The sequence below is a fragment of the Haemaphysalis longicornis genome, unplaced genomic scaffold (assembly GCF_048455015.1).
Source record: "Haemaphysalis longicornis isolate Haplotype H1 unplaced genomic scaffold, Haemaphysalis longicornis Haplotype H1 scaffold_8, whole genome shotgun sequence".
Classification (NCBI taxonomy): Eukaryota; Metazoa; Arthropoda; class Arachnida; order Ixodida; family Ixodidae; genus Haemaphysalis; species Haemaphysalis longicornis.
Window position 1 is genome coordinate 55,223,687 of NW_027526445.1, and position 11,177 is coordinate 55,234,863.

Consider the following 11,177-nt stretch of genomic DNA (forward strand, 5'->3'; position numbering starts at 1 on the left):
CGTAGAACAATTTTCTCATTGTATTATCATGTGACTAAACAACGCCCGTTGCGGATATGCACCTTCTGGCACGCAGCCATACCGAACGCCGATTTTCGAAGAAGGGAAAGTATGCACGTGTGGAGCCTGAAGAAAATATCCACACCATCTTTGTGATCTTGCCAAACATCCCCAAACGTACTAGTAAGACGTTTGTGGTGGTACGGAAAAATAATGTGTTGGGCACAAAAAATCATTAATAATATGTAAGTCAACAACAACGAAAGAAATGGAAGGCAGCCGCTTTATGTCCTGTTGTGCGACGCGCGTGTATAGGCCCGCTGCTTTGTACGTAGCATTAGACTCTTGAGTCTTCATAAGAGCATCTCAAAAATACTTTAGGGATGCCTCAGCATTTTGAGTACTTAGCGAGGAGGCGTGAGCGCTGAACCTGGTAAATAAGCTAGTAAGGACGACATAAACACGATCTTCTGACCGATGCTCTAAAGAAAGTTATTCGCGCTCTCCTCGTGTGTTGCAAACTTGTGGGGGATACAGCTTGAAATCATTTAGATGTGTCAGAAGCTGCAAAAATAAGTGGATTATTGGAAATACGCATTTTAATGCACTAGAGCATCGAAGCGGGCGGTTTCTAGCCCAGGCACTGCTGCCCCTCACAAGCAGAGTGTAGCAGACGACATCGGCGCGAGTCCCGAAGCCGACGTCAGAGCCAGAGGACGCCAGTCAATCATCTCACCGCCAATGCTCTCATGCGTCGCCACCAAGGCCCTATCACTTTCTCCAGACGCTGCTGGGAACATCCTTATCATATACTATACAGTGTGCACTCCATACGAAGGCTTTGAATGAGCGACGTTAACTGACCCTCCGCTGTGTTCTTCGACCTCACCGTCTGTCTCCCCATTGCATCGTGGGGGCGGAGCTTAGTCTGTAAGAGGGCGGGCTGTCACCCCGTTTCTCTATGCATGTCCAGGTTCGACTCCTGGTGGTGATTGTAGTGTCTTTTATTTAGCCTGGGATCGTTATGCTGGCGCGGACAGGAAAGTTTGTCGGCTGGTCGAAGTATGCTGTTCGCCGTAAATGGGGCCTTCTCCCAGGCACAGGCCGTAAGAGAGAGAAATGGAGAACAACTTTATTAATGTGCCTGCAGCTCGGTTAAATCCCCCTCGCGTGGGGGGTCTTTCCGCGACGCGGCCATGACGTCTTATTAACTTATACTTCGGCTCCGGTCTTGCTACTCCCTTCAGACGGCTTCGCCAGCCCCTTTGTTGGGGCGGTAATATTTCGTCAGTTTATATTGTTCGTTTCCTTTCAAGGGCCACCGAGATCTGCTGCCGGCCTTGGTCTGCTTTTCCTGGGCGTAGCTTCCCGTTGCGGCTTTAGATTCGGTGGGATCATAGTCTCTGTCGACGCTTTGCGCGGGTTTTTGATACAGTGCCAGAGTATGTGGGCCGTGGTGGCTTTGTCGTTCCGTTACACTCGGCACCAGCCACGTGCGGATGATGGTTGCTCTCGGCGCCCTCTTGTCGTTTTATTTTTCTCGTGGAATTGTGTGCTACACTACCATTGAAATATTTAAAGCACTACCAAATGGCTGAAGCATCGACAAATTATACATGTTCTAAACTGAGCCTTTGAACGCACTTCAAGAAGTGCGTCAGCAGGCTATTACCCTTTATTTGTATTTCCGCCCCCCCACAGAAGCGATAATATGCATGCGGCCTAATAAGGGCTGTATGTATTCACTGAGTTCGTACTGTTTTTATTCGGCAGGGCTCTATTTTCTCTCCCGCAAGCAAATGTAATGAAGACGAGCACATTGCCTTGGCACGCTTGCATCTTTACACCTTTTTGGGCCATCATCAGAAACACTTCGCTGGTCTCTCATCGGAGTATCGGCAAAAGCAGTTTGTAATACTACTTTGCTGCGTAATTAGGTGTGAGTGTTTACGATGGAAATAACACATTTAATTTATATGAACTTATATCTGTAAGTTATCACTTCAACTCATCGCCGCAAGAAGAAGGTTTGGGGTAGCTGAGGCTTCCAACATCACTATTACACACGGAGAGATTAGAAATGCGAAAGAACCAAATGTACATAAGCTTCTTTCCGACAAACATATGAGCGAAAATAGAATGCACGGGTTCCATGCCAGTCACTCCCTAAACAAAAAACTGAGCGTGAAAGAGCAAATTTAATTGCATCATATCTCTTCACTGGTCTCAAACGCCATTATACGTGTCGAAAAACGAGCAGAAAAACAGTCCTAAAGAAGTTCTCGGACTACAAATATTTTAGCCCAAAAAAATCTATATGAAACAAAGCAATTGGGGCTGTTGGCACTTTACGTATGCTAAGATTGTTTCGTTAGGTTGTTGCAACGCAGTAGGAAATGTCACGGACATTGGAACTTTATACTTTATCGGTGGTAATAAATCGTCTATCACGTATTCCAGGCATCACGCCTCTGTCCTACACATGAAATGGCTTAAAAAAAGCAAATAAAACTAATAGGTACACGTGATTGGGGAAAGAAATGTCAAATCTTGAAATGAATGAAATTGACGAAATTGCTAATAATATATTTTTGATCTTGGTATCCATCCTTAGTATATCCAAAAACCTAAGCTTGACAACCCCTGAGACTAGACGTCTGACATGCTGCAAAATGTAGCAAGAATTTGAGTCACAGAATAAAACCATTTATTTATGAGAGCATACAAATCTTGCACGCAGGAAATGACGTTCTTTAGTATACATGCATCCCATGCGGCATAATATACCAAGTCCGCCTTTTTGTGGCGCGTTTAAAATGCAATAATGTTTTCTCGAGACAAGCTTGTCGTTCCCCGGAATATGGCAACTGAGATGAACTTCGCAAGGGAATAAAGTTGTACATTGCAGCCTGCCACGTAGAAGATCGCCAAAAGTCGTGGGAAATAATAACCTTTTAAAGTGTTGTGATTTCGAATTCAACATTGTCCAATCTAACTCCACAGAACCGTTCTTAATTCGTGCATTAAGACATCGCGTCCGTTGTGAACCGATGACTCGTGTTTTATCATCCGAGGAAAGCTGGTACCTTCAATTGCAAATTATTTTAATCGCTGCGGGATAAGAGTAAATAATTTGACACCACAGGGAAAAAAGGAATTTTTAGAAGTCCCTGAGGTGCTGACGGCCGCTGGCCTCTTCCATTGCCCTGCTGCTAATGTGCGTTTTTGGGCAGATTCAACTTATAGCCCGACGTGTGCTTTCAAAAAGTATGGTTAACGACAGGCCAACAATCTTTGCCCATTCAACAGCAAGTGCATGCTGCCAACGTTTTTGTTAAGACAAAATGCGTTCAAGAAGTGTATCCTATATAACTACTCAATGGTATTCGTGGTGTTTTGAACGCTTATTCAAATCCTGTTATAATTCCTGATGTTTAATGTCATTCCAGTTCCCAATTTTTATTTCACTTCCAATTGCTTGAAAATAGTTCTGTTTGTGTTTTCGATCAATCCAGGTGCCGCTAGCCACAAGAGGCGCCAATGCTGGGGGAGGATTTTGATATAAATGTTTAAAAAAATACCGCATAAAACGGAAGCGGCAGATGAAAATGGAAAAAAATATGCATGCAGTTTAGATTGCTAACTTTTTTTGAAATCGAAAGCTATGTGGCTGCCGCATGAGATATAGATGACTGCATACTTCTACTTAGTGTGCAGTGATATTTTTTTTTCTATTTGTTGGTTGCCCCATTGTCTACCATTTGGTACTAGATACTGGAAGGCAGTAACTTTAATTTAATTATCTTTATCAAATAGACGCACAATTTCAGGGTGCATCGGTGGTAACGCATACCCCGCGGATACATAAAACAGCATCGTTCAAAGCAAGGAGGAAGGCGTAATCTTTCAGAACTTGTTTTCTTATCTTGGCACTCTTTCGCTCGTAATTGAAGAGCATTAAAGCGTCAGCGGTATGGCGTTGGCATAGAGTTGGCGTGAAGTCCCTGCAGGGGAACATTACCATCTTCTGTTGAAAACAATATTTCTTGTCGCATGAGCAAATTACGACTTCATATAAATTGAATAATGTCTTCCCCTTGCTTTCAGCAGCAGTAAATATTCACCATTTAGTACTATGTGATCACTTCTTTGCCATATCCACACCTACCTCTAATTTCTCAATATCTACCAGAGTTTTTTTTATATACTAGCATGCGACACGAATAAAATTTTGCCTTATCCAGAGAAGTGGGTAACCATAGTCAGTTTGTCTTTCATGTGAAACTGTAACTCGATAGCTTGCAAAATGCAACAAATTTTTAAACACTTCTCAAAACAGTGAAAGGCACGACTGAGTACTGCACCCAAGTGATTACTCGTCAGCTACTGAAAATTTACATGGAGACAAGTTATAGTGTCTGAAAACTTGGCACCAAACTTTGGTCAACAAAGAGCGCCCTCAAACCGAATCTCTTCCTAGAATCTAGCACTTTGAATGCTGCAGGTGACTCATCTGTTGACGAAATGACTGGGACGATATAAAAAGATGAATCGTAGACTGCGATTGTAACTAGTAAATGAAAGGTATGGACATAAAAGTTCAACAGACTGCCAGTCTTTACAGTTACTTAGAAGTTGTCCATGGCTTGTTGCTCCATCAGTAGAGAGTTTAGTATAGCGTACGGGCGTTACCGTAAACGTAACGTAAACGTAATGTAAGCAAATAGCAGAACGTAGCGGCGAGATGCGCAAAAGTAGTTTTAGAAGAGCGAACACTTACGCTTCACTAACGTTCGGTAACTGCGGTTGCGCCATCTGCGAGAGAAAAGGCGAAACACTTCGCGTGTGGCTACTTGAAAGCATTAGACACCAAGCCAATCCATCCGAAGATTCGCACGCATCGGAAGTTTCGTGTATCTTTGTTATCCGTGTGCTATATTCCGCATATCTGAGTTTAATCCGCTTCTGTGTGCCTTGTGTAGCTTCACCATGCCACAAAGTATCCTCTGCAATAGATATGCGCTGGCAGAGTTAGCGTGGTCCGACATAGAAGCCCTTGTGCTGCGCAGGAGGGAGCCTCAACGCAGGATGTATGTCGACCGGAACGGCATGCTCAACATCGAAGGCATGCCTGCGACAACCTTCCGCAGGCAGTTTCGCTTTGAGAAAGCAGACTTCGAAGTGTTACTGCGAGCCCTCGAGATGCCTGACATTGTCACAAGTGCCCAGGGTGTGCGTGTCGCTTGCACTGAAGCCCTCAGCATGTGTTTGAGGCGCCTCGCGTATCCGAACAGGTTGTGTGACCTTCAAGAATACTTCGGGCGACATTACTCTGTCATATCAAGTATCACCAACAAGGTAATGCTGCGTCTGGAGACACAATTCGGCGTCCTTCTTTACGACTTGACAGCGCACCCGGGGCTGACTCCAGCGCACCTGAAGGACATGAGTGACGTAAGTTGGGCAGTACGTACTTTTCATTTCGCGTTTACGGGTCACTGCACGTCGTCTTTTCACTCGTACACTTTAAGGTTCCGTTTGGTGTAAAATATAAACCTACCAGTACGACACACAACAGAAGGGGGAGGGGGGTATGATTTTGCTACGCTTATTGAACCCTTTCCCATGGTTCTTTGGTTATTTTGTGGACTGATGTGCGCTCTTAAAGGCTCATTTCTACTCGATTGCTCTGCTCAAGTCGTTTATTGCCAAACATGGGATGACTTCACATATTCCAAATTCAATGTTAGGACCCTTTAAGATCACCGTTGAGTCACTTGGTGTAATGTGTTTGTATCTTTTTGTAGTGTAAATAAATGCGGATCTCCACCTAAAAATTCACATCTAAGCTTATCATTAACTGTGCTGAATGAATGGACACAATAAATAAAACTGAGTTTTCATTATGTACATTTCCTTGCAGGCAGTCCACAGCAAAGGTGCCCCGCTGTCCAACTGTTGGGCGTTTATAGGTTGGACAGCGCGCCCCATCTGCCGACCGACACAGGAGCAGCGCCTGTACTTTTCTGGCCACAAGCGGGTACCCGCCCTGAAATATCAGTCCCTAATGTGCCCCAACGGGCTCATTTGCCAGCTGGATGGCCCCTATCCGGGTAGCAGGCACGATGCCGGTGAGTTGTAAAGAGCATTTGTGCTCAGAAGCCGTTATATTGCTTTACTCTTAAATAAAAATTAAAGCACAGAATGGGCACCGTGCTTGATTCCGTTCTCGGTAGTTGCTAATTGATGACGGCTACCACACACCAGTACCTAATCACCAGCGATACAGCATAAAAAAAAACGCTGCAAATCATTGTAACTTTAATACAGTGGCTGGCGCATCAGCCACACTATGTTCATGGTGTTTTCTTTTTTGAGACCAATTGTAAATCAAGTAGCAAAATAACTAATTGCACTAGTTAAACTGCTTGATTTAGTCCCAAATAAGACTTCAGCAAATATACTTCAGTGACTTTTTAATAGTCATATATGGCAGCTTGCACTTATTTCTGCCTTAGTAATGCTGAAGGCGAAATTATACAATGGATACTTTATTTCACTTGGCTTGCACATAGGTTTGCAGCAGCTGTTACGTGTTCTAAAAGCCATTGCTCCGTACTTTTTTTCTTTGCGTCTTGCAGGTATCCTGCGGGAGAGCGAGCTGTACGAGAAACTGGAGGCAGTGGTCCAGGGACACCGATATGTAATATACGGTGATCCCTCCTACCCGCTCCGCCCCCTGCTCATGAAGCCCTATGCAGGGGCATTGGTGACACGAGCAGAGGAGAGCTTTAACAAGGCGATGAGCACTGTAAGACAGGCCGTCGAGTGGGGCTTTGGAGAATCATTGCAGAATTTACTTTCCTAGATTTAAAAAAAAAAAACAGAAAATCATGCTGCAGGCTGTGCCCAGAATGTCTAGGGTGGCCACGTTTCTGACCAACTGCCGTGCCTGTATGTATGGCTATCAGGTTTCCAGCTACTTCGATCTAGAGTCACCGAGCCTATCGGAGTATCTGAGCCCTGCGAAGCACTGATCTACCCTGCACCATGCAGCTGTGTTTTTACTGTGTTAAAGGGAACCAGAAAAGCCTTTTGTAAAAGTTACGAAAGGCCTTATTGTCGCGTAGTTCCAATATAGCGATGCAATGCCGTTGGAATTATTGATCTACATTCAGTATTAGCTGCGCCAGGAGCAATTAAGTGCACCTCTCCCCCCTTGCCGATCGATTACTCCTCCCTCTCTGCTTCTTTCAAAGCAGCTGAAAACACTGGGAATAGCCATGTGACATCGCGACACTCGACTTCCGTTCTCCGCTAGCTACAGTCCTGCGCCTAGGCACGCGTCAATCGCTGCAGACCCGCGTTTGCCTCGGGATCACACATTTAGGTCAGATGCATTGTTAGTTTGCGAAAAGTCGTGCGGTCGGCGGACAAAACAATACTGTCGGGGAGGGTATTAGGGTTATTGCGTGAGGGAAAAAATAATCTATCGTCGATGATGTGCGGCACTGAATGCGGGCGATTGGTTTGCTATGGTTGAGGCGCGGCAAGATTCTGGGCGGGGGTTGGAGTCGAGGGTGCCTGACTAGTGGGTGACAGGAGAACGCGTGAAGCAAGCAGAGACGCGAGATTATTCGACGTGATTGGAGACATGGAAGGTCAAGTGTGCGTTGGAGTTCAGTGATGCAAGATTTACGCGAGTAGTTTGACATGATGAAGCGAGCAGCGCGATTCTGGATGGATTCCAATGGATTGGCACTTATTAAGGTTAAGAGGCATGAGCCATTTTTCACACCATGCAACGATAGTGTTCTATCTATAGTCGTTCTATACTCGAGATCTTTTTTTCTTGCTTTTATTTATCAGCATCATTACATTCTTGCCTCAACATGGAGAATGCATTTGAGTTTGTTTACTTTTTTATGTGTTCGGCCAGCGCCTGGATCACGTTAAGCAGTGCTTGTTGGCTTGCCGCCTGCAAGCGAGCTTGCTCAGCTCTTTGCTCGCGGTCGGCGGTTCTTTCTTCCAGTTCTTGGGCACGAAGACGGAACTCTTCGGTCATTCGCTTCTCCTCAAGATCGAACTGCCTGGCCCACTTCTTTTCCTTTTGCTCTAGCTGGGCCTTTTGCAGCGCTATTTTTTGAGCTTCCATTTCGCACTCTTTATCCTTCATGGCTTGCTCATGGCGCCATCTTTTTTCCAGAAATTCCTGGTACGTCTCAGCGGCTGTTGACTGTTTCTTTCCTGAAAATAAAAATGTAAAGTGTTTACAGAATGCCACGACTGGTGTGAAAACTGCATATGTACACATTTTGAGCCAGACTGGGTTCCAATAAAATCCCACAAGGTGAAAATATGGAGGCGTTGTTGCTGTTCACTGAATCCGTGCTCTCACAAGTGTGCACTTGCATTAAGAACAACGTACTGTATTTCTAAGAACATAATTTAACCCACCAAAAAAGGGGGGCGTGGGTAGAGCTGTTTTGAGTTCTTCACATGCTCATGTAGTGTTCACTTACTGCGATAAGAGTGCACCCTGGCATTTCCAGCTGTACTTGTGTTTTCGCCAGCCCCATTCGAGCTGCTACTAGAAGTCTGCGCTGTGTTCGTACGGCAGCCACGGCCTGTGGCTGGCAGTTCAGTGCTGGCCGAAGGAGGAAGCTCTCGCGTTTCCACTGCCAACAGCTGCACGTGCTGGCTCGCTTGGCTTGTCGGTGCTCTTGGTACCTCGGGCTGCTCTATGTTTGCTGCGATTCTTTCTAGAATATCAGCTGCTGTTTCCTCAGGCTCTGGGTCCCCTGCAAAGGGCACAAAATCAAACATACCACTGTAGTTTCGGCACTTATGCTCTCTTTGTGCAACAGTTACAAGTTAAGAAAACTACTTAGCGATGATTAGGATTGTAGGTATTTAATCTACAATGCAGTACTCCATTTGAATGAAATTCGTAAGCCTGCCTGGTTTTTTCTACATCAGTCGTCTGGACGCCAGGTGAGAAAAAGCTTCCCAATGCGAATGTTACGGCGAGTTGATTACCAGCGTGGGAACAAAAAAAAAGACAACTCGTCCGCTTTGGTCGCCTTTTTTTTACGTTCTTATCGAATTTTGCGCTTCACGCGTTGCTCCAAAAGTTATCACTTTGCAAACTGCAGAAATTGATTTGTTATAACCGACAACTTCCTAGTGCACGCCCGGGTTAAGAAAGAGCTCGCCGAATTTATGGGCCTTTGAAGCTTCAGAAACAACAGGTACATGACTGGCGATGTTACTTACATGGGTCGTCGCACAACGCTGGTGATGGCGGGTAGCTGCCGTTGTCTGGGTTAATTTGCGACGCAAAATCGCGCGCCTGGTTTCGCGTCGCATTTGCTTCGGCGCGCTGAGACGCCACTGACTGGCCCTTCTTCCGCCGCAGCGAATAGTCAAACTCTGTGGCCAAGGCCCATATCTCGGTCAGCAGTGGGACCTTTTCGTTGTAGTCTTCCTCTGTGCCGGATCTGTGAATAAAACAAGTGCAACGCGTCAACGCACATCAGTGTACCAGACACAAGATGTAAATATGCGGAGCTGCGGAACCGCACGGCAAATTTGAGCCCGCGTATTTCAATCTTTATCAACATGGTAAAAGGGTGTGTCATCGTCCACGAACTGCCGCAGCAACAGCTCCAGACGCTCGCGCAGAGCGCACACGGTAAACTGCTTCCGTGAAGCGATCTGAAGGTGCGGGCAAATAGTTGGCCACTTCAATGGCGATTTGAAGGGGTTTGCGCTTAGCACTTCTGTTAGAAGGCAAACGTCGTCGTCCGGAGAAAATCGAAGTCGCAGCGCTTTCTCCGCTCCGGAAGCCGCCATGTTGCCCTCTGAAGTGGGTCTCGCTTACCGTTATTTCGCGAGAGCGGAACGCAAGCGCTTTAACGTACGGTCGCTATTTTGCGGACATAGCGTACGTAGGACGAACGTACGCTAAGCGCAAGAATAACGTAGCGAACTGCGCATGCGCAGTGCAGTAACGTAAGGAAATACCGTACGCTATTTCTTAACGTTGTGCTCCGTACGATAAACTAAAACTCTCTAGTATTGGTAGGTATTTTTCGCTACACACCAAGTACGCAACCATCTGGTCTGGAGAGACGACGGGGATGGTCAGGCAGCACCATGTGCCGCGGTTTGGGTAAAAGAAACATGCCCACAATCTAAACGAAACTACTCCCGATAAGGAGTAAATGGCTTGGCATCTAGTGCACTACCTATAAGGAGTTTTATTTGCTCACCTAAAACGTGTAATCAACTGTCTAATGTTGATGCACCCGACGGTGCCATACCGACGAAATTTAAATAGCAATGTGCAAGTTCATATCGATGCACACTAAACATCAAAATGCTCCTGCGAAGGCAAAATTTAATATTCGTGTTTTACAGATTCCTGTGATAGAATGATCAACTGCATTTGTTTATCAAGGAAATCAACTGTGCCGGTGGTTTTCAAGGCGACAATTTCGCTATACCTGTAATGGCAGATTTACTGCTACATCATAATCTATTCCCTTTCCTTGCTGTGGTTTCTTTGTTTCCTGGAATGTGTTACTTCGCTTGCAGCTTTATGTTTCTACGCTGTCAATGCGCTCCTCTCTTCCCTCTCCTTTTTTGCCCCAAGGCGCCAACTGTGTCAACAAGCAGACGGCTACACCGTGCAGCCTGACTTAAGTTAGGGTTCTGGGGCACTGTGTGCACACGTTCTACTTCCGTGCAATCACGTTCACCTGTTAAGGGGTGCGCCTTTTCCTACAAATTTTACGTTTTCAATTTGTTGTACTGTGAATTTTGTTGAGAAAGCTTGTTAGGCTTCTGAAAGCTCCCTATGCCTGGCCGATCCCTGAATTTGGTAGTTTTCCCAAAAAATGACACGACAAAAAGAACGATAACTTATATTGCTTCGCTAGCTCCTTGCCGACGCGTAGCGCATTGGGCTTCTAGTGTGAAGATACATGGTAAAATCCCATCGATTACCAGGTTTTTGTTGCTCTATATAGCGGCGACCATTCTCCGCAGAAGAGAAAATCTACAAAAACAACACCACGTAACGACCGTTTCCTTTTATTCATTTTTGCAAAAGGGGGCACCTGAGGGTTACACTTTAAAAGTTTATTATTGTCGATGCGGCTAACCCAAACTCC

The 11,177-nt window shown here is 45.6% G+C and overlaps 1 pseudogene; it reads left to right on the top strand.

Moving 5' to 3' along the window:
• Nucleotides 1-4,989: 4,989 nt before the first annotated feature.
• LOC144148301 (uncharacterized) lies at nucleotides 4,990-7,446 on the top strand (annotated as a pseudogene).
• Nucleotides 7,447-11,177: the final 3,731 nt, after the last annotated feature.